A 24,237-nucleotide genomic window follows, 5' to 3' on the forward strand; every position below is an offset into this window, starting at 1 on the left:
CCTCCGGTAGTGAAGGTGCGGGTTTTGGGGGCGCGCAGAATCATTTTTCAGTGCACCTGTAAAAAAGACTAAAAAATTTTTTTTGCCGAAAATAGACGTGCGGCAAAATGAAAATTGCCACGCGTCCATTTTGTGTCTGAGACCTTACTACCAGCCATTGACCTAGTGGTAAAGACTCATGCGGTAACTGGGCGGTATTGACCTACGTGCGCCAAATGCCACTTGGTGAGCGTCCATTGCGCACACACAAAAATATATTTTTCACACGCGTATCGGACGCACGCCAAAAGTGAAATTACCACAAGAGCCACACGGTAGTCGGGTGGTAACTCCATTTTGGCGTGCATTGGGCGCATGTAGATGATTACGCGGCTTAGTAAAAGGGCCCCTTAATTTTAACACTTGCACCGTAGCAGAAATGCATCAGAGAGGGTCACGTTTACACTGGGAAGTTACTGAGGAAAACTTTGTATAGGATATCTCGCTAGGAAAATGGATGTTTAGGTCGATGCATTCAAACTGCCCTAATGTTTTCTAAAAGGATCCCTGGGCAGGGACTTTTTATCAAACAGTTAGGGGTCCTTTTCCTAAGGTGTGCTGAAAAATGGCCTGCGGTAGTGTAGGTGCGGGTTTTGGGTGCACACAGAACTATTTTTCAGCGCACCTGTAAAAAAGGCCTTTTAAAAATTTTTGCCAAACTTGGACGTGCAGCAAAATGAAAATTGCCGCGTGTCCATTTTGGGTCTGAGACCTTACTGCCAGCCATTGACCTAGCGGTAAAAACTCACGAGGTAACCGGGCGGCAATGACCTGCGTGCGTAGCTGACGCACACCAGAAAATAAAAAATATTTTTCGGGACGCGCGTAGCAGATGCATGCCAAAAATGAAATTATGGCAAGGGCTACGCGATTGCCGGGCAGGAACTCAGAATTGGCGCACGTAGGCGCTTAGGCGGCTTAGTAAAATGGCCCCTTATAGCGCCACTAAATAGATGCATTTTCATGGGACACATCACAAGAAGCCACTTTACAGAAGAAAGTTCTAGTTTATCTTGCCAGTATAATTTCTCCGGATCGGCCTTCGAGAGCTGCCCGTTCAGCTTCTGAAAACTGACTTTCTTTACCCCTTGTTCATTACTCTTGTCTTCAGGCTACCTACCATTCTTTTTTCTTCACTGCTCCTTTTTTATGGGATTCTCCTCCAGCTGATCGTCTCTCAGAACGTTCCCTTTCTAAATTTAAGGTGGCATTATTTATTTTATTTATTTATTTATTTATTTGTTACATTCGTATCCCACATTTCCCCACCTATTTGTAGGCTCAATGTGGCTTACATAGTACCGGAGAGGCGTTACAGACTCCGGTGTAAACAAATACAAAGTGATGTTATGGTAAGATAAAGTTCATGTGGCACAGCCACATTAGGGAATCGTACAACGGAAGAGTTGTGTTATGTCCATTACGTACTTTAGTTTTGTTGCGTTGCAGAGATCAGGCATTTATGTTGGATTGGTAGGGTATGCCTTTTTAAACAGGTTAGTTTTTAGTTCTTTCCGGAAGTTTAAGTGGTCGTATGTAGTTTTCAAGGCTTTTGGTAATGCATTCCACAGTTGTGTGCTTATGTAGGAGAGACTGGATATGTAAGTCGATTTGTGGTTGAGTCCTTTGCAGCTTGGGTAGTGCAGATTTAGGTACATTAGTGTTGAGTCGGATGTGTTTCTAGTTTTATTTATTTATTTGTTACATTTGTATCCCACATTTTCCCACCTATTTGCAGGCTCAATGTGGCTTACATAGTTGGTAGGTTGATCAGGTCTGTCGTGTATCCCGGGGCTTCACCATAGATGATTTTGTGAACCAGGGTGCAGATTTTGAAAGCAATGCGTTCTTTGATTGGGAGCCAGTGTAGTTTTTCGCGGAGGGGTTTTGTGCTTTCAAATCACGTTTTTCCAAAGATAAGTCTAGCTGCCATGTTTTGAGCAGTCTGAAGTTTCTTTAATGTTTGTTCTTTGCATCCCACATAAATTCCATTGCAGTAGTCTAAATGGTTTAGTACCATTGATTGTATCAGGTTGCGAAATGTTTCCCTCAGAAAGAATTGTTTCACGCATTTGAGTTTCCACATTGAGTGGAACATTTTCTTTGTTGTGGATGTCACTTGGCTCTCTTGTGTTAGGTTGCGGTCCAATGTAATGCCAAGGATTTTCAGGCTGTCTGAGATAGGGAGGGTGTAATCTGGGGTGTTGATAATTGTGGGGTTGTCCACGTTGTGTTGGGATGAGAGGATAAGACAGTGTGTTTTTTCTTTGTTGAGTTTTAGTTGAAATGCATTTGCCCATTAAAAACCTAATTATTTGTTCTAGTTTTTTTGGACTTCGTATGGCCAGGGGACCAGGCTCTCTTTTTTTAAAAATATTTGTTTCTAGTCTTTTACCTTGAACTGCTGTTTGATTTATGGCGTTCCGTTCCTTGTCTGTTTTTACACTGTACACCGTTTCAATTTGGCAAGGAAAGATGGTCTGGCAAGAGATTAAACAACCAAACTAAACTAAACTTTAAAAAAAATGAATGTCCTTACTAGGAGCTTCTGTGTTGTACAGCATAAACCAAATTAGATATAATAGTCTCAGCAGTGCAGCTTTCAGTATCAGAAGTAAGTATCGAAAAACTTAGGGGTCCTTTTAGAAAGGCGAGCTGAGAAAAATGGCTTGCGGTAGTGTGAGCATGGGTTTTGGGCGTCCGCCGATCTATTTTTCAGCGCACCTGTAAAAAAGGCCTTTTAAAAATTTTAGACAAAAATGGACGTGCGGCAAAATCAAAATTGCCGCACGCCCATTTTGGGTCTGAGACCTTATTGCTAGCCATTTACCTAGTGGTAAAGACTGGGCGGTAATGACCTATGCATGTCAAATACCACGGTGCATGTCCGAAAATAAAAATTATTTTTCGGACACGGGCCAAAAATGAAATTACTGCAAGAGCCATGCAGTAGCTCCATTTTGGCGCATGTTGGGCATGCGTAGACACTTGGCTTAGTAAAAGTGCCCCTGATAGCACCCAACTCATCACTGACCAATAGATCAACGTTCATAAATCTCCTCTAATAATATTCTTCCATAAGCCCCGTTTCCTTCATCTGGTGGTTCCCAGTCAAGACAGATTCTTCCCTTGAATCCAGCACTTTATGGGCAGTTACCATCGGCGGACTTCCATCTGGGTTGCACCAGGAGGCCCTGTCGCTGCTTGGGAACCAGGGGTTTCCCGGCCCCTTCTCGGCGTGCTGGCGGCATGGGAGGAGCTGACCATTGTTCGGGGCTTAATGATGTTTCTGTCTCCAGACGGAGGGGTGGCTCACCTCTCCCCGCACTCTCCGGCAACGGAGTTCTAGCTCCCAACACCATTCCCGGATTAAGAAAGCAATCCAAAAAGCCCACTAACAGCGAAACAGAAGCCGTGGGACCTGCTCTCAGTTTGCCCCTTCTCTTGGGCATTGTAAAAAAGAAGAAAATACTGTCTGAGGAAATCTAAGGTAAGTGGGCTAGGAGCGTCTTCTCACCTCTCCCTCCCAGTCGCCATCTTGCCTCCCCTAATGATATTCTTAAATTTCCTCCAATAATTGTCTATGGACAAAAGTATGTTTTAATCACTTCTGAAATATGAATAGTACTCATCTGAAAGACGAAGATGAAATTGTCATGTCGGGGACGTCCAGGAGCTTTGCATGTGAACACAGAGCTACTAACAGACGTAGGAAGCAATTTTGCTACTTAGGGGTCGTCTTTCAAAGATTTTTTTCTGTGTGTAGAGCATGTTTTCACACAAAAAAGTGCTTTTATAAAAACATCCTGGCTAAATACCCTTGTAGAAGCATGCATGTCAAGATTGCACATACTTAAATATGCCCCATGCCATGGTCCTTGCAGGGTTGGAGAGCAGCGGAATTGGGGCAGAGTTGCTAGGAATGCACATATCGTATAAAATACACATTGACAATTTCTTTCGAACAGGTGCCAACTTCTGCAGTAGAATTTGCATGCTACTGTGGCTGCTTCTGCGTGTCTGTTAAAGACACACAAGCACCCATGTTTGGGTGCATAAAGAGAGGCATGACCAGCAGGAAAAAGGAGGTGATAGTACCGTTGTATAAGTCTCTGGTGAGGCCTCATTTGGAGTACTGCGTGCAGTTCTGGAGACCGCACCTACAGAAAGCTATAAACAGGATGGAGTCGGTCCAGAGGGCGGCTATGAAATTAGTAAGCGGTCTTGAATGCAAAAAATATAGGGACAGACTTATGAACCTCAACATGTATACGCTGGAAGAGAGGAGGGAAAGAGGAGACATGATAGAAACGTTTAAATATCTCAAGGGCAATTATGTACAGGAAGAGAGCCTTTTTCAAATGAAGGAGAGCTCTGGAAGGAGGGGGCATATGACAAAATTAAGAGGGAATAGGCTTAGGAGTAACCTAAGGAAGTGTTATTTCACAGAAAGGGTGGTGGAGGCATGGAATGGCCTCCCGGTGGAGGTGGTGGAGTCGAGGACTGTTCCAGAATTTTAAAAGGCATGGGATAAGCATGTGGGATCGCTTAGGAACAGGAAGAATTAGGGGTTACAGAGGATGGTTAGACTGGATGGGTCATATGGCCTTTATCTGCCGTCATGTTTCTATCCTTATGCAATCCCACAACAAAAGAGTGCTCATGGATACCTAGGAAAACTCAAACAAATAGACATCATATTTACCTTTATTAATATGTTTCCTATCATTTGAATGGAGTTCTTTTCTGTTAATTAATTACTTCCAAACACTTGATATAAACGTGTTCATCGTCTCTTCATCCAAGCTAGGAAAGACCTCACCAACGTCCAGGGCAAACGTTTTATCAGATCTTCCTTCTATATACTGTTTATCATAGAGGCCATGAAAAGGTGCAAACCATACATATTTTTAGTTTTTATTTTAATAGTAGTAAAAAAGCCCCGTTTCTGATGCAAATGAAACGGGGGCTAGCAATGTTTTCTTCTGTGTGCATGTGGGAGTGTGTGTGTCCCTGCCCTCTGGCCTCTCTCCCCTCCCCCCTCTGAGTCCTTCACTGTTACAGAGCCAGCGATTTGATTTCGTGCTCTGCTGTTTTCCTTCACTGACTGTGTTACAGAGAGGGCGGGGCAGACACTCATAGGGAAACCGGATATCTCGCCCCCTTCACACTTCCGGCTGGAGGCTTCATAGAACGTTGGTGTTGCCTTTTATATAGAGAGATAGCTATTTTGCTTTTCTTGAGCTGGGAGCAGACTTAAGAGTTTTGCAAGAGAGCTATAAATGTGCTTTTTCTGAAAAATACCTTTCTAAGGCTGTGGTTTGACATTTGGCCTATGCTAACTTGTGATAAGTTGCTGGTCAGCAACTAAGACAGAGACTCCTATGACTAAGGACATCTGCTGTATCCAGATAAACAATCAAAAGGAGAAGTAAGTGGGTGTAAGCAAAATTATAGCCTTAGCAAAAGGGGGGTAGTAACAGAGTAATTTTACCCATTATCTAATGAAAACTTATATGACAGGCCCCAACTGTCAATTTAAGAGAATAAATGATAGGATTTGATGGAACATGTTGGAACATGATTCATAACAGGAAATAGAATATTCTGGAAAGATGCATATTCATTAGGTAGGAAGGGTAACTATAATTAAGATAATGAAGAACAGAAGAAAAAGTATTTAAGAGGAAACAAAATTGAGGATGGCGAGCCTCAGTGTGTCCACTAGCAGGTGGACATATTGACAGCTCCCAGGGAAAACTCTGTTTTAATTTGCTACATATTATACTGTATTGGGAGTTTATTTGTTACTATTTCAATAATTACTGATTGAGTTCTTTGACAATTTGAATAAACATTTATTATGTCTAATACTTATTTAGTAGCCAGAGTTTTTCTTGCCTGGAATTCTGCCTGGGGGAGTAAAGATTTATTCGAGGGTCCACACCCCCCCCCCCCCCCCAAGGAGACCTCCAGAAGGTTACTTCTGTCTCAGAGGCAAGACAGAAAGTAGACAATACACACACTGAAAGGTATCAGCAGCCATTCAAGCTCACTATCCTGCTTATAATCCAACGAGAAAAACGCCCAAGTTCCGACCTAAATCGGGAGATGGACGTTTGTTTTACAAAAACGAATAAAGCGGTATAATCGAAAGCCGATTTTGGACGTTTTCAACTGCACTCCGTTGCGGATGCGGACAAAGTTGATGGGGGCGTGTCAGAGGTGTGGCGAAGGCGGAACTGGGGCGTGGTTATCTGCCGAACAGAGATGGGCGCATTTCACCGATAATGGGAAAAAAGTATGCGTTTTTAGCTAGAATTTAGGACACTTTTCCTGGACCCTGTTTTTTCACGAATAAGGCCCCAAAAAGTGCCCTAAATGACCAGATGACCACTGGAGGGAATCGGGGATGACCTCCCCTGACTCCCCCAGTGGTCACTAACCCCCTCCCACCACAAAAAATAAAGTTTCACAACTTTTTATTTTCACCCTCAAATGTCATACCCAGCTCCCTGACAGCAGTATGCAGGTCACTGGAGCAGTTGTTAGGGGGTGCAGTGGACTTCAGGCAGGTGGACCCAGGCCCATCCCCCCTACCTGTTACAATTGTGCTGCTTAATGCTTATTAGTCGTCCAACCCCCCCAAACCTACTGTACCCACATGTAGGTGCCCCCCTTCACCCCTTAGGGCTACAGTAATGGTGTAGACTTGTGGGCAGTGGGTTTTGAGGGGGATTTGGGGGGCTCAACACACAAGGGAAGGGTGCTATGCACCTGGGAGCTCTTTTACCTTTTTTTTTGTTTTTGTAAAAGTGCCCCCTAGGGTGCCCGGTTGGTGTCCTGGCATGTGAAGTGGACCAGTGCACTACGAATCCTGGCCCCTCCCACGAACAAATGCCTTGGATTTATTCGTTTTTGAGCTGGGCGCTTTCATTTTCCATTATCGCTGAAAAACAAAAACGCCCAGCTCACACATTGTTGAATAAAACATGGACGTCTATTTTTTTCGAAAATACGGTTCGGTCCGCCCCTTCACGGACCCGTTCTCGGAGATAAACGCCCATGGAGATAGACATTTTTGTTCAATTATGCCCCTCTATCTCTCTCTATATGATCAATGTCAATTGTGTGCTAGGTTGTTCTCCTAAAAAGAACTTTATTTCCGTTCACGGGCTCCAGCTTTTCTCATAAAACATGCCGTTCATGTAATGACAGAACAAGGAACACAACTTTCTGCTCAGATGGCCAGTCTAATGTTCTTCCTATGGAAAAAAAAAAGGATATGCTTCATGGGACAGAAAGGGTATGATACATACCTGTAGCAGTTGTTCTCCGAGGACAGCAGGCTGATTGTTCTCACGACTGGGTTGACGTCCGCGGCAGCCCCCACCAACCGGAAGAAGCTTCGCGGGACGGTCGGCACGCAGGGCACGCCCACCGCGCATGCGCGGCCGTCTTCCCGCCCGTGCGCGACCGCTCCCGCCAGTTGAATGACTAGCAAAAAGATGAAAACGCAACTCCAAAGGGGAGGAGGGAGGGTAGGTGAGAACAATCAGCCTGCTGTCCTCGGAGAACAACTGCTACAGGTATGTATCATACCCTTTCTCCGAGGACAAGCAGGCTGCTTGTTCTCACGACTGGGGTATCCCTAGCTCTCAGGCTCACTCAAAACAAGAACCCAGGTCAATTGAACCTCGCAACGGCGAGGGAACAATAGAAATTGACCTACGAAGAACAACTAACTGAGAGTGCAGCCTGACCAGAATAAATTCGGGTCCTGGAGGGTGGAGTTGGATTTACACCCCAAACAGATTCTGCAGCACCGACTGCCCGAACCGACTGTCGCGTCGGGTATCCTGCTGGAGGCAGTAATGAGATGTGAATGTGTGGACAGATGACCACGTCGCAGCCTTGCAGATCTCTTCAATAGTGGCTGACTTCAAGTGGGCCACCGACGCTGCCATGGCTCTGACACTATGAGCCGTGACATGACCCTCAAGAGTCAGCCCAGCCTGGGCGTAAGTGAAGGAAATGCAGTCTGCTAGCCAATTGGAGATGGTGCGTTTCCCGACAGCGACCCCTAGCCTGTTAGGGTCGAAAGAAATAAACAATTGGGCGGACTGTCTGTTGGGCTGTGTCCGCTCCAAGTAGAAGGCCAATGCTCTCTTGCAGTCCAATGTGTGCAACTGACGTTCAGCAGGGCGGGTATGCGGCCTGGGGAAGAATGTTGGCAAGACAATTGACTGGTTAAGATGGAACTCCGACACCACCTTCGGCAGGAACTTTGGGTGGGTGCGGAGCACTACTCTGTTGTGATGAAATTTGGTATATGGAGCATGAGCTACCAGGGCTTGAAGCTCACTGACCCTACGAGCTGAAGTAACTGCCACCAAGAAAATGACCTTCCAGGTCAAGAACTTCAGATGGCAGGTATTCAGTGGCTCAAAAGGAGGTTTCATCAGCTGGGTGAGGACGACGTTGAGATCCCATGACACAGTAGGAGGCTTGATAGGGGGCTTTGACAAAAGCAAACCTCTCATGAATCGAACGACTAAAGGCTCTCCAGAGATGGCTTTACCTTCCACACGATAATGGTAAGCACTAATCGCACTAAGGTGATTCCTTACTGAGTTGGTCTTGAGGCCAGACTCTGATAAGTGCAGAAGGTATTCAAGCAGGTTCTGTGCAGGGCAAGAACGAGGTTCTAGGGCCTTGCTCTCACACCAAACGACAAACCTCCTCCACTTGAAAAAGTAACTCTTTTTAGTGGAATCCTTCCTAGAGGCAAGCAAGACCCGGGAGACACCCTCAGACAGACCCAACGCAGCGAAGTCTACGCCCTCAACATCCAGGCCGTGAGAGCCAGGGATTGAAGGTTGGGGTGCAGCAACGCTCCGTCGTTCTGCGAAATGAGAGTCGGAAAACACTCCACGGTTCTTCGGAGGACAACTCCAGAAGAAGAGGGAACCAGATCTGACGGGGCCAAAAGGGCGCTATCAGAATCATGGTGCCGCGGTCTTGCTTGAGCTTCAGTAAGGTCTTCCCCACCAAAGGTATGGGAGGATAAGCATACAGGAGGCCGGTCCCCCAATGAAGGAGAAAGGCATCTGACGCTAGCCTGCCGTGTGTCTGAAGCCTGGAACAGAACAGAGGCAGCTTGTGGTTGGTCTGAGAGGCGAAAAGGTCCACCGAGGGGGTGCCCCACTCTCGGAAGATCTTGCGTACCACTCTGGAATGGAGCGACCACTCGTGCGGTTGCATGACTCTGCTCAGTCTGTCGGCCAGACTGTTGTTTACGCCTGCCAGGTACGTGGCTTGGAGAAGCATGCCGAACCGACACGCCCAACGCCACATACCGACGGCTTCCTGACACAGGGGGCGAGATCCGGTGCCCCCCTGCTTGTTGACGTAATACATTGCAACCTGATTGTCTGTCCGAATTTGGATAATTTGGCAGGACAGCCGATCTCTGAAAGCCTTCAGTGCGTTCCAGATCGCTCGGAGCTCCAGGAGGTTGATCTGCAGATCCTTTTCCTGGAGGGACCACAGACCCTGGGTGTGAAGCCCATCGACATGGGCTCCCCACCCCAGGCGGGATGCATCCGTCGTCAGCACTTTCGTGGGCTGCGGAATTTGGAATGGACGTCCCAGGGTCAAATTGGTCCGTATGGTCCACCAGAGCAGTGAAGTGCGGCAACTGGTGGAGAGGCGGATGACATCCTCTAGATTCCCGGTGGCTTGGAACCACTGGGAAGCTAGGGTCCATTGAGCAGATCTCATGTGAAGACGAGCCATGGGAGTCACATGAACTGTGGAGGCCATATGACCCAGAAGTCTCAACATCTGCCGAGCTGTGATCTGCTGAGACGCTCTGGTCTGCGAAGCCAGGGCCAAGAGATTGGTGGCCCTCGCTTCGGGAAGGTAGGCCTGAACCGTCTGGGAATTCAGCAGCGCTCCTATGAATTCCAGAGACTGAGTTGGCTGGAGATGGGACTTTGGGTAATTTATCACAAACCCCAGCAGCTCCAGAAGTTGAATAGTGCACCGCATGGACCGGAGGGCTCCTGCCTCCGAGGTGTTCTTGACCAGCCAATCGTCGAGATATGGGAACACGTGCACTCCCAGCTTGCGTAGGTAGGCCGCTACCACCACGAGGCACTTTGTAAACACTCGTGGGGCAGAGGCGAGCCCAAAGGGCAGCACACAATACTGAAAGTGCCGTGCGCCCAGGCGGAATCTGAGATACTGTCTGTGAGCTGGCAGTATCGGGATGTGAGTGTATGCGTCCTTTAAATCCAGGGAACATAGCCAATCGTTTTTCTGAATCATTGGCAGAAGGGTGCCCAAGGAAAGCATCCTGAACTTTTCTTTGACCAGGAATTTGTTCAGGCCTCTCAGGTCTAGGATGGGACGCATCCCCCCTGTTTTCTTTTCCACAAGGAAGTACCTGGAATAGAATCCCTGCCCTTCCTGCCCGGGTGGTACGGGCTCGACCGCATTGGCGCTGAGAAGGGCGGAGAGTTCCTCTGCAAGTACCTGCTTGTGATGGGAGCTGAAAGACTGAGCTCCCGGAGGACAATTTGGAGGCAGGGAGGTCAAATTCAGGGCGTATCCGCACCGCACTATTTGGAGAACCCACTGGTCGGAGGTTATGAGAGGCCACCTTTGGTGAAAGAATTTTAACCTCCCTCCGACCGGCAGGTCGTCCGGTACGGACACTTGTAGGGCGGCTATGTTCCCGTGGATCCAGTCAAAAGCCCGTCCCCGGCTTTTGCTGTGGAGGCGCACGGGGCTGCTTAGGCGCACGCTGTTGACGAGAACGAGCGCGCTGGGGCTGTCCCTGTGCCTGACGAGGCCTTCGGGCCGGCTGGTTGTACCTACGCTTCGCAAAAGAATAGGGTGCAGCCTGCCGAGCCCGGGAAAAAACGCCCGCCCGCGGGGGCGGGTGCTGAAGGCGCCCGGTGGGAGAGCTTGTCGAGAGCGGTTTCCCGCTGATGCAGTTGGTCAACCATCTGCTCGACCTTCTCGCCAAAAATATTATCCCCCCGGCAAGGGACGTCAGCCAGTCTCTGCTGGGTGCGGTTGTCCAGGTCAGAGGCACGCAGCCATGAGAGCCTGCGCATCACTATACCTTGGGCCGCAGCACGAGATGCCACGTCACAGGTGTCAAAAATCCCCCTGGACAGGAACTTTCTGCACGCCTTCAGCTGCCTGACCACCTCCTGATATGGCCTGGACTGCTCCGGCGGGAGCTTATCGACCAGGTCCGCCAGCTGTTGCACATTGGTCCGCATGTGGATGCTCATATAGAGCAGGTAAGATTGGATGCGGGTCACGAGCATGGAGGATTGGTAGGCCTTCCTCCCAAATGAGTCCAGAGTGCGAGACTCCCGCCCCGGGGGCGCCGAGGCGGTATCCCTCGAACTCCGTGCCCTCTTGAGAGCAGAATCCACGACCGCTGAGTCATGGGGCAACTGGGGCCGCATGAGCTCTGGGTCAGAGTGGATCCTGTACTGGGACTCTGCTTTCTTGGGAATGGTGGGGTTAGTTAGTGGTCGCACCCAGTTCCGAAGCAGCGTCTCCTTCAGGACATTGTGCAGCGGTACCGTGGAGGACTCTCTAGGTGGTGATGGATAGTCGAGGACCTCGAGCATCTCGGCCCTCGGCTCTTCCACAGAGACCACGGGAAAGGGAATGCTTATAGACATATCCCGCACAAAGGAGGCAAAGGAGAGACTCTCAGGAGGTGAGAGCTTCCTCTCCGGTGACGGCGTGGGGTCCGAGGGAAGGCCCGTAGACTCCTCTGAGGAGAAATATCTCGGGTCCTCCTCTTCCCCCCACGAGTCCTCATCCTCGGTATCGGACATTAGCTCATGTAGCTGAGTCCGGTACCGGGCCCGGCTCGACGTCGAGGCACCGAGGTCTCGGTGTCGTCGAGCGGTGGACTCCTGCGCCGGCGGGGACGGAGCTCCCTCCATCGACGTCGACGGGGACTCCACCTGCGTGGTGGTCGAGACCGGCACCGCAAGCGGCGGCGGTGTCGACAGCCCCGGCGCCGGGCTAGAGCTCGCCGGCGCCACAGTCATCGGCGCCGGGGGCGCAAGCACCCCCGACGCCGGCACAGCCTGGCGCATCAGCCCTTCCAGGATCCCCGGAAGGATGGCTCTGAGGCACTCGTCCAGGCCCGCTGCTGGGAAAGGCGGTGGGGCCGGTAAGGGTGTCGGTGCCAGAAGCTGCTGGGGGCCAGGAGACGGCACCGAGGTGCCGGAACCCCGACGCGTCGGTACCTCCACCACCGACGGAGATCTCTCCTCTCTGCGATGACGCTTCGGCGTCGACTCCTCTTCAGGGTGCACCGAGGGCTCCCGGTGACGGCGCTTCTTATCTTTTTTCCGGTGCACGTCACCGGCGCCGGAGGGCATGGAGGAGGAGGAGGTCGATCCCCCTCGGTCTCGAGGTACCGGGTCCGACAGGGTTCGGTCCCGTGGCTCACGAGCTGAGGGAGTGGCCGGGGCCGACTGCCCACGCGGCCTCTCAACCCCACTCTCACCGGCGGACCGGCGGGCCGACGGGACCTGTTCTCCTGGGGTCGCTGCCATCGGTGCCGATGTCTCGGGCATCGATACCGGTACCGAAGACCCGGCCTTCGATACCGATGCCGTCGAGGTCGACGTCGAGGGGCCGGCGCAAGTTCCAAAAAGACGGTCCCGCAGAACTTGCCTCGCAACCTGAGTCCGTTTCCGGAGACCGAGACACAGTGCGCACGACTTGAGATTGTGCTCCGGCCCGAGGCACTGGAGGCACCAAGCGTGGGTGTCGGTCTGCGAGATCGGCCGGCCGCAGCGACCACACTTTTTAAATTCACTCGGGACCTTCGAGGACATCGACGGAAAAATCGCGTCGGCAAAGTCAAAGTCGGCAATGGTGGCTAAAATCACACCACGAAAAAATTAGCCGACCGAGCGGCCACTAGGCCGCAACGAGGCGTCCCCGCTGGAAGCGAGGGAAAAGGGGAGCGCGTGCTCCACACGCGCGAAAATCTTTTTTTTTTTTTTTTTTAACAATACAAATGAAAGAAAAGAAAGAGGAACCGAACGGGGATCCAAAGCAACGATCCGCGTAAACGCGGTCGAAAAATCCGGCGGCTGAACGGAGAGAGAGGCAATTGCACAACTCTCTCCAGTCGCGGAAAAAAAGTAACTGGCGGGAGCGGTCGCGCACGGGCGGGAAGACGGCCGCGCATGCGCGGTGGGCGTGCCCTGCGTGCCGACCGTCCCGCGAAGCTTCTTCCGGTTGGTGGGGGCTGCCGCGGACGTCAACCCAGTCGTGAGAACAAGCAGCCTGCTTGTCCTCGGAGAACAGTATTTGCTTTTCCTGAGAGAGATTTGAGGCTAACCATGCACCGATAATGAGTTGGATGTCTGTTCCTATTATTTATTTGGGTTTTGCTCACACCTTTTTCAGTAGTAGCTCAAGGTGAGTTACGTTCAGATGCACTGTGTATTTCCCTGTCCCTGGAGGGGTCACAATCTTAGGGGTCCTTTTACCAAGCTGCGGGAAAAAGGGCCCTGCACTGGCAGGGGGGCTGCTTTTCCCACATGCCAGGGCCCTTTTTACTGCAGTGGGTAAAAAGACCCCAGCACACATGGCCATGCGGTAAGACAACTCTTACCGCATGGCCATGCGACAGGAACTACTGACCGCTACCCACTGAGGTGGCGAGGACTCCTGCGCTAAATGGTCAGTGCATGGAGATGCCCGATTGCCGCCAAGCTAGCCATTTTCATAGGTTTTCTTTTTCCCCTGGAAATGGCAAGCGTTTGGGGCGGGACCACCACCGGCAGCCGCGTTGGGCCGGCTTTAGTCCCGAAAGAGCGAGCAGTAAGCCTGCGCTGGGCTTACCACAGCTCTCTAAAAGGGCCCCTAAGTTTGTACCTGGGACAATAGAGGGTTAAGTGACAAGGATTTGAACCAGCTACCTCTGGAAGTCAATGACGATATAGAATGAGCTTGGAACTCTAAAGTGGCTAGTGGTTAGAGCACTAAGCTCATTCTATATCGTCATTGGATTTTGACTAAGACATTCTATTTCTTTCTTTCTTTCTTTCTTTCATAATTCACCAAAGATAACTTTGTCAAGCAATATGCCATAATTTACAAGGAAACAAAATATTTAGGGATTCTTCCCTCTTCTACAAACATTTTTACAGGCATTAGTCCACTAGAAAGGGAGACTGATCAATACACCATAACCTCATAGGAGGTATAAAGAAAAAGAAATTGAAAAAAAAAAAAGAAGGAAAACCAGGGTAATATTAACGGCATCATAACTCCCTTTTAAAATCCCAAAGTCGTTACAAGTCAGATTATAGGAGTTCTTGTATCCAAAAAAGAACGAAATTGTGAAGGTTGAAAGAAATGAAAACTAACATTATCAATCTGTAAAACACGTTTATGTGGAAACCTTAACTGAATTTTAGCACCCAAATTCAAAGCTTCCTGTTGCATAGACGGAAATTTCTTCCTTCTTTCCTGTGTCCATCTGGAGTCGTCAGGAAATATCTGAATCTTTTCTCCCATAAAAGTAACTGGAGCAGATTGTCTCAAATAAAGTCTTAGCAAAGCTTCCTTATCTTGAAGAAATACAAAAGAGACCAGTAAGGTGGCTCGAAAATCCACCTCATCTTGTGATCTCTCTAAAAGAGCTGAAACATTTAAGCTATCAGAAGATGAATCCGCCACTATTTGACCTTTTAAACTGGCTTCACAAATAGATGAAATTGGTAGGAAATAAAGTTTTTGTATTGGAGGAAGCCCAGTTTCAGGATATTGGAGAACTTCTTTTAAAAACGTATGAAATAAGTCCCTTGTGAGCTTAGTTTAACAGATGGAAAGTTTAATAGGACATTCTATTTCTAATAGAGAACGGAAAATCCACCAGATCCTAATCCTCACTTCATCTGTTGCTGTTGTGCCCTCCTCCCCCCCCCCCCCCCCAATGACTACAGCCCTATTCATCCAGTCCCTAGACTAGCCCTCTTCCTCTCAGGGCTGCCGAGAGACTGAGCCGGGCCCCGTCACCGCTGCCCCCCGAGGCCCCCGCCCCGCCCCCCCCCAATCGCCACTCAGGCCGCCCGGCACCGCAGTCCCCGGTCTCACCTGTCTGCCCTCGGCTCTATCGACCGTCCGCCACCGGGCCCCCTGCATTCAAATCGGCAGCGCCACGCCTCACCTCCCTGTGAAAGCGCAAGATCGCCTCCCTTCGGGCCTTCCCTCCCTGTGTCCCGCCCTCGCGGAAACAGGAAGTTATATCAGACGAGGGCGGGACACAGGGAGGGAAGGCCCGAAGGGAGGCGATCTTGCGCTTTCACAGGGAGGTGAGACCGCGGTGCTGCCGATTTGAATGCAGGGCCCGATGGCGGACGGTCGACGGAGCCAAGGGCGGGCGGGTGAGACCGGGGCCTGCGGCACCGGGCCCCCCTTAGAGGCCTGGGCCCGGGGAATTTTGTCCCCCCCCCCTCGGTGGCCCTGCTTCCTCTACAGTTTCCCTCTCTAACACTCAAGTAACCGCATCGAATCGAACCATCCAATATTTTCACTCTTTCATCCTCTAAACTGTTTCTATTGGCACTATGTGCCCACATACGATTGAAAAATCTTTTATATATCTATCTCAGAACTAATCTTTTGTACATCTTTTCTATATCTCTCCTCTTGGGGTACTGTGGAGAGGAACGAGGGATCCATGAAAACTCACTAGAAATCTTAAATCTCGGGCAAGGGGCAGCAAACTGATCCGCACAGGGCCCTGTAATTGCTATGGCTGATTCTGGTCTGCATTATTAGAAACCTTACAATTAGCATCTCCTGCTACTTTATAGGTGACCTTTGCTTTAATTGGTGATAGGAATCAACAAAATAAGTTTTTCGATTTGAGATTGTAGGATTTCCCCAGGGGTCTGTGCTGGGACCACTGCTTTTTAACATATTTATAAATGACCTAGAGATGGGAGTAACTATTTATTTATTTAGATTTTGCTCACACCTTTTTCGGTAGTAGCTCAAGGTGAGTTACATTCACTAGTGAGGTAATTAAATTTGCTGATGACACAAAGTTATTCAAAGTCGTTAAATCGCAGGAGGATTGTGAAAAATTACAAGAGGACCTTACGAGACTGGGTGTCTAAATGGCAGATGACATTTAATGTGAGCAAGTGCAAAGTGATGCATGTGGGAAAGAGGAACCTGAATTATAGCTACGTCATGCAAGGTTCCACGTTAGGAGTCACGGACCAAGAAAGGGATCTAGGTGTCATCGTTGATGATATGTTGAAACCGTGCTGCTGTGGCTAAGAAAGCAAATAGAATGTTAGGTATTATTAGGAAAGGAATGGAAAACAAAAATGCGGATGTTATAATGCCTTTGTATCGCTCCATGGTGCGACCGCAACTCGAATATTGTGTTCAATTCTGGTCGCCACAGCTCAAAAAACATATAGTGGAATTAGAAACGGTGCAGAGAAGGGCAACGAAAATGATAAAGGGGATGGGACGACTTCCCTATGAGGAAAGGCTAAAGCGGCTAGGGCTCTTCAGCTTGGAGAAAAGGCGGCTGAGGGGAGATATGATAGAGATCTATAAAATAATGAGTGGAGTTGAACAGGTAGATGTGAAGCGTTTGTTTATGCTTTCCAAAAATACTAGGACTAGGGAGCATGCGATGAAGCTACAATGTAGTAAATTTAAAACGAATTGGAGAAACATTTTCTTCACTCAACGTGTAATTAAATTCTGGAATTCGTTGCCAGAGAATGTAAAGGCGGTTAGTTTAGCGGAGTTTAAAAAAGGTTTGGACGGCTTCCTAAAGGAAAAGTCCATAGACTGTTATTAAATGGACTTGGGGAAAATCCACTAATTCTGGGATAAGCAGTATAAAATGTTTTGTACTTTTTTGGAATCTTGCCAGGTATTTGTGACCTGGATTGGCCACTGTTGGAAACAGGATGCTGGGCTTAATGGACCTTTGGTCTGTCCCAGTATGGCAATACTTATGTACTTATAAGTATTATGGTAAATCATTTATACTGCATTGGTTTTGTTTATTTTTTGATTATGTATGCTACTTTTGGAATCAGCCTTGGAAAAGGTGGACTTTATATAAGTAAATTTATTTGTTAGGATTTATTTACTGCCTTTTTAAAGGAATTCACTCAGGGGCCCTTTTACTAAGTTGCATAAGCATCTACGCACTTCCAATGCATTGCAAAACGGAGTTATCACCTGGCTACCGCGTGGCTCTTGCGGTAATTTAATTTTTGGTGCGCGTCCAAAAAAAAATCATTTTTGGCAAAAATTTGTAAAAAGGCATTTTTTTACAGGTGCACTGAAAAATGGATCTGTGTGCGCCCAAAACCCACGCCTACACTAATGCAGGCCATTTTTCAGTGCACCTTTGTAAAAGGACCCCTCAGGGCAGTGTCAATAAACCATAAACCACGTTTCAAGGAAAACCCAGAGAAAGAGGAAGCAGTTATTACTGCACCCAGGGGAGGTTATAGCTGGGGGGCTTTTTTCTCTCTTAAATGCCCCTGCAAATATGTGATTTCTTTGTAGTTTGTACCGTACAGGAAAATAAGCATTTCTGCTTCTATTTGTCCAGTGTTGCACCGTTTACAGAATCTGACTGCTTGGACATTCCAGTTCAGTTTCGGTTTCCATCTTTCTGTTTCTCATCTGTGGTCAATCAGTTTCCCCTCTCTCCAATTTTATTTACAGCCTCTTTTACAAAACCGTGCTAGCGATTCCTGCGCAGCAAATGCGACTCAGCCCATTGAAAGGGCTGTGGCGCATTTGCCGTGCCGGGAATCACTAGTGCAGTTTAGAAAAAAAAAGTCACTTAGGGGTCCTTTTACTAAGGTGCGTTGAAAAATGACCCGTGGTAGCGTAGACGTGTGTTTTGGGCGCGCGCAGATTTATTTTTTAGTTCGCCTATTAAAAAATGCTTTTTTTGCCAAAAACGGACATGCGGTAAAATGAAAATTGCCGCGCGTCCGTGTTGGGTCTGAGACCTTACCGTGCGCCATTGACCTAGCGGTAAGGTCTCACTTGGTAACCAGGCAGTAATGATCTACGTGCGTCAAACGCCACTTGACGCGCATAGCTGCCACGCGCCAGAAAAGAAAAAATATTTTCAGGCGCGCATAGCGGACACGCGCCAAAATTGAAATTACCGCAAGGGCCACGTGGTAACCGGGCGGTAACTCCAATCTGGCATGCTTTGAGCACGCATAGGCACCTACGTGGATTAGTAAGGGTCCCCTAATGTCTTATTGCGGTCCATTGGTTTTCAAATGGATAAATTAGGTTTTAGAACTTTAATATACGTGGATGATATTAATGTAATTCTTCCAGTTACCCAAGGATGGGATGAGACACAAAAGCAATTAAAAGCAATATTGACACTATTGAGAAGTGGATTCTCAACCATAAACTTAAATTAAATAGGGAAAAGACCAGATTCGGCTCTGATAAAATTCGGCACGCCACAGTATTCTATAAAGGCTGCTTTGGAATGAGCACTTTTTATAGAATAGCGTTGAGCGTCCAATTCAGCTTTGGGCCTGAGGATTTACGCCAGCTGAAACCTGGTTTAAATCCTGGCCCACAAATCGGGTGCAGATCCCTGCTATTCTGTAACACATCGTGCATCTCTTGTGAACGCCCCTGACCTGCCCAAGCTCTTCCCATGGCCACACCCTCTTTTGAATTGCGCATGATCAAATATACGCACCCATCGATACTGTAAACAGGACCGCTGCGCCAGTAGGGGGAGGAAGGAAGTCTCCTTCCCAGGATTAATCCGAGCTCCACAAATTGCCACCAACAGATACTTTCAAATATTCTTTTCTTTTTATTTTTGGTTTCCAAGTTACAGACAAAAGCTTCAGTCCAGCCCTGGGTTAGGGCGGCCCCAGGCAGGGCTGTGCTGCCCCTCACCCGGCAATCCAAATTCTCTGCCCTTTCTTGAAGGGCTGCAATAGTCCCCTTTGAAAATACCCCTTTTCAAAGTCCCTCCTGTCCAACCAGGGTTTCCAGCTCCAACACAGTCCTTACACCACAATCAGGAGCAGCTGGGGGAACCAGGCTTGTAACTCTTCCAGACCTCTGCCCCCCCCCCCCCCCCCCCCCCCACACACACACAGCAAACAGTTCTAATCAAAAACAGGCTTCCTTACAGCAGGTTTATAAATCAAAACATCTTTTAAACACATAGATTTCCACCTTCAGGTGCTACCTTCCTCAGGGCTCTCCAGCTCCCATTCCATCCTGCTTTCTGCCTCTTGCTCAGCCTCCTCCACCCAATCCATCCAATCCTCCTCCTGCTTCTCACCCCACCCTTCCCTCTTACAGGTGGGAGGCATGATGTACTGATTACGGAGCCAGGGGAATTGGGCTTCTTCATTCTCCCTCCCTCTTGTGGTCAGAGTTGGTATATAGCCCGCTTGCCTATCCCTGGGGCTCCCCTTGCTGGGACGGACAATGCATTCTGGGAGACGTAGTTCAGGGTTTTGTTGTTTCATTTTGTACCTCTGGGCTGTAGCCTTGTCACAATACAGAATGGTGCATAGCCAGATCGGCTCCCAAATCATAATTCATGCCAAAAGCGCTTGATAGTGTCACAATTGCAACAGGGATCCTGGCATCGGACGCAGTGCGTTGGGTGCACATGACCGTGGTGCCATTGACCTGGGGGGATGCGAGGAGCTTGGTGTGTAAGCGTGAACGACAGATGGCAGTGAGCTCCTCTGGGCGCTCCTTCCGGGCTGTGACACGCACAACTCCTCCTCTTGTGAGGGCGGACCCCCTCTTCCTTGACATCAGGCGCCTTCACCACTTAAGGGAGAGGTGGTCTATGTCTCTTTGCCTCAGCTACAACTGTGCTGCAGATTACAGGTGCATTACTTCTCTACTTGTTTCCCCGCCTGCCTGAACCTTTAAGCCTGAACTTGGTGCTGTCTTCAGCTTGTTGTCTAACCTTGGCCTTATGGTCTGCATTAGAACCTTCTCCCTGTTTGATGGAATTCTTAACCTGTAGTTGTCTTTTGGTCTCGTCAGCCCCCTGTTTGGACCTGCAACCTCCTTGCCCAGATCCTCCTCAAGCCTTGTTGGTCGCCAGAGCCCAGGAGCTCAACCGCTGGGGAACGGCGGTCTTCACAGGTGAAGCACTGGGCTCACCGACTGCTGGTCCTGGAACTGAACTTGAACCTTTTGGGTTGGTACAACTGGTCCTGTACCAGCACAAGGGTTCACCATTTGTAGCAGTCAATGTGCTTAATGTGACCGTTTTGACAGATAGCTCCAATAATTAAGTCACTGGAGCCCATTAACTAATTATCCAGGACACCTGATTTTGGGTGGCCTTCATAGTTATTTATTTATTTAGATTTTGCTCACACCTTTTTCAGTAGTAGCTCAAGGCAGTGGCGTAGCCACAGGTGGGCCTGGGCCCACCCACTTAGGGTTCAGGCTCACCCAACAGTAGCACGCGTTTAGCAGTAGCTGGTGGGGATCCCAAGCTCTGCCAGCTGACTTCCCCCTGATGGTAATGAAAATGCTGCTCTCCACAATACTGGCACCTGCGCATGCTCAGTTTTCAGCGCATGCCTGCTGATTAGTCATAAAAGCTACATTTTATTTGGGACAATGAAAAACCACATTCCACAGATCTCACTCCCTCTCCCCTCCTTTAATATCAGCCTGAGCTCATGCCACGCCTCAGCAGTACAAAGCAGAAATGTGACCTTTTAGAAAGAAATACTAAATGCATTGTAAGAGCATGTTTGCAGAGTTATTACTGGGATAGAAATAGCAGCAAGAATATTCATAAAATTACACCAGCTTCAGGCGCTGGGAACAGTTTTCAGTCTTTTACTGTCTTTACAACTATAGCTGTATATTCTCTTAGCTCCTGTTTAATGAACTGCCGTAACTCTTTCATTTCACAGTTGCTAAGTATAGGGCTCAGGGCGTTGCAGTAAGGTTTGCCACAGCACAAAACCTTCTCGCCGTCACAGGTATCTCTGTAAACGCAACCAAGAAAATCAGCATAGCGAAACCTCCCTGCAAAGGAAAAAAGCATAGGGAATGGGACTTGGTATACTGCCTTTCTGTGTTGTTTTTTGCAACTACATTCAAAGTGGTTTACATAGCATATACAGGTGCTTATCTGTACCTGGGGCAATGGAGGGTTAAGTGACTTGTACAGGGTCACAAGGCGCTGCAGTGGGGATTGAACCCAGTTCCCCAAGATCAAAGTCTGCTGCACCAACCACTAGGCTACTCCTCAGCTCCTTAGTATGCTAGTCATAAAAAATATCAACTGATAAGGAGCATTTGCTCCACCTAGTCTGACCAGGTTCTCCTAGCTGTGGTAAACTCAGTTCCACACTTGATTTGTTTGGAATTCCACCCACAGTCCTGCCAGTGGGTGGTGCTGTTTACTATCACGTTTTCAATAGTGAGAGACAGGCAAGCTCTGCAGGGCTCCAGGGAACCTGCCTGTCTCTAGCGATTAAAAACACAATATTGAAGCATCGCCCCCTACTGGCAGCAATGCAGTTGGAGGACTCCTGCTCAGCTTAGAGGGAACAGTGACAGGCAGCAGACAGTTTAAATCAGATGAAAAATCTTTATTACGCTTTCTCACTTCATAGCAAAAGCCTGTCTTCTCTCTCAGGCCCCAATGCTCAGAAGCTAACATTGGCTCTAGAGGCAATTAGCGCTGTACTAGCTCAATCATTAACATGTGCAGAATGTTCAGAGGGCATTAGCGTAGGAAAAAATGTATGCGCCAAAGATGGCCGTCAATTGTATTTAAAAGTAGTCAAATGGATGTTAATGAGGTCATTTGGTATTCCCTCCCGATGCTCAGAGAACAGCGCACAAACAAATGCTGGAGACTTACTGTCAGCTTGGAGGTGGTGTTGAGGGCAGAGGCCTAGCCAGACTTGGTAATTTGGATGGGCCCAGAGGTAAATTGGATGGGCCTTTCCATTTGCCCCCCCCCCCCCTCCACACCACACCACAAATATCTCCCCGGAGATATTTTTTAAGAACACAGATTTTTTCTTTCACCTACCCCACATCTCCTCCGTCTCCTATGCGGAGTCCCAGCATCTGCGCTCCCGTTTCTGAACCCCATTTCTTCCCCATTTTGGTACAGGTGTCTTCGGCACCTGCAGCGATTCATTCTTGCTGCTTGCACCGGCCCTACAGACTTCCATCTGCTGTTTCCCACTCTCGCTGATGTCATTGCCTGTTTCTGTCTGGTGGAATGAATCGCTGCAGGTGCCGAGGACTCCTGTACCGACACCGGGGAGGGAAGGGGTTCAGAGACAGGACCGCAGATGCCGGGATGCAGCGGAGGACAGGGAGGAAGAGAGCAGTGTGGCGCTGCCGCTGGGTGGGCCTGTGCCCACCTAGGCCCACCCGTAGCTACGCCACTGGTTGAGGGGTTTGAAGAAAGGATTTATTCTGGTCCTTTTGGAAGTGGAAGGAAGCCCGTGCAAGCCTCTAAGCACTGGTAGCGAGAAACAAATGCGTGCGAGTCCGAGCAAAACTGAAAAGTGAAAGAACACATTGGCGCCTGTTTTCTGCACTTAAAATATAAGCCTTTCAAGTGAAACATTTTTTTTTAAAAAGCTTATATTTAAGGGAAACAGGACTTGATATACCGCCTTTCTGTGGTTTTTGCAACTACATTCAAAGCGGTTTACAACTTTGTAGAGGAAATGTTTTGCTAATATAGGGTTAATCATTCTTACAGTTTCTAAATAAATGTAAAAGAGTAGTTCGTTCAGCTCTGACCTTGTGCAATTGCAAGTAGAACTGAATGTTCTTAGATATGCTTTGGCCAGCTACCTTATTAACAGTCTAGAACTGTAACATGTTAATGACAGACACACAGGCACTGTGAAACTGCACGTAGGCATTGTAAGAGAAAGGTTTATAAGAGCAGAGGGGGTGGGGGGGAGGGTTAGAGTGAGACAACCTCGGGACTGATGTTGGATTTTTGTCTCTTTCTTGCAAGAAATAAACCTGTTTGTGTTTAAGCTGGTTTGGTGTCTTGAGATTCGTGAGTATGTTAATTAAAAATTCTTTTAACAATAGTATATTCAGGTACTTATTTTGTACCAGGGGCAATGGAGTGTTAAGTGACTTGCCCAGAGTCACAAGGAGCAGGGTTGCCAGGTGGAAAATTTTTTCCAGCCCACTGGAGCCCAAAAAACAGCCCAAAAACCGCCCAAACACAAACCCCGCCCCTGACACCCCCACCCCCGCGTCATCACCCCCGCCCCCGCCGTCATAACCCCGCCCCCGCCGTCACCGGCCCCGCCTCCCACGTCACCGGCCCCGCCTCCCCGTCATCGGCCCCGCCTCCCATCATCGGCCCCGCCTCCCACGTCATCGGCCCCGCCTCCCACGTCACTAACCCCGCCCAAAACGTCATTAACCCCACCCAAAAACGTCACTAACCCCGCCCCCCCGCGGCCGAAAAAACCGCCCGAAGCACAAAAACCAGCCCAAAAAACCGCAACCCGCCGCGGGCAAAAATTTCCCGCGGCGGGTCGCGGAAAACCGCCCAATTGGGCGGTAAAACCGCCCACCTGGCAACACTGACAAGGAGCTGCAGTGGGAATCAAACTCAGCTCCCCAGGATCAAAGTCCACTACACTAACCACTAGGCTAGTCCTCCAGAAGAGCAGGGTGGATGTTTGCTTCACTTCTGGGTTTGCCTGGGTATGCACACAAGAGCTGCGTGTACTGTCTCATAGTGCACATATAAAGGAAAATTCGATATATGGTGCCTAAAAGAATTGGCACTGAAAAAAGTTACTCTCAAACAACCAATCTAAGCAGTATCGTAGCCAAAGTCCTCTTCTCCAGCACGGCCGTGTTGCTGATCTGCAAGGGAAGGCTTCTGTTTCTGTGAGTCTGACGTCCTGCCCTTGCAGATCAGCAATGCGGCTGCGCTGGAGAAGAGGACTTCGGCTGGTGGGGGTTAGGGACCCCCACCAGCAAAGGTACCTGATGGCAGTGGAAGGGGGGGGGGTCAAGGGAGTTGGCGGTGGGGGGGCCAGGGCCAAATCTACGTGGGCCCATGCCTCCGTGGCCCCACCTAGCTACGCCCCTGGT

At 48.9% G+C, this 24,237-nt stretch overlaps 1 protein-coding gene across 3 annotated transcripts in view; it reads left to right on the plus strand.

Annotated features, from left to right (window-relative positions):
• The window catches only part of LOC115466310 (carbohydrate sulfotransferase 6-like), a 135,040-nt gene that overhangs the window by 79,066 nt on the left and 31,737 nt on the right, over window positions 1-24,237 (plus strand). For 2 of the 3 annotated variants that reach the window (XR_003941526.1, XR_003941525.1), the window contains exon 1: window positions 23,092-23,176. The exons of the other annotated variant lie outside the window; for it this stretch is intronic. The gene's annotated coding sequence lies outside the window, so the exon portion shown is untranslated. Of the gene's footprint in view, window positions 1-23,091; window positions 23,177-24,237 lie in introns of those variants that run through there. 3 annotated transcript variants of the gene reach the window in all.

Source organism: Microcaecilia unicolor, chromosome 3, assembly GCF_901765095.1.
Source record: "Microcaecilia unicolor chromosome 3, aMicUni1.1, whole genome shotgun sequence".
NCBI classification, from domain to species: Eukaryota; Metazoa; Chordata; class Amphibia; order Gymnophiona; family Siphonopidae; genus Microcaecilia; species Microcaecilia unicolor.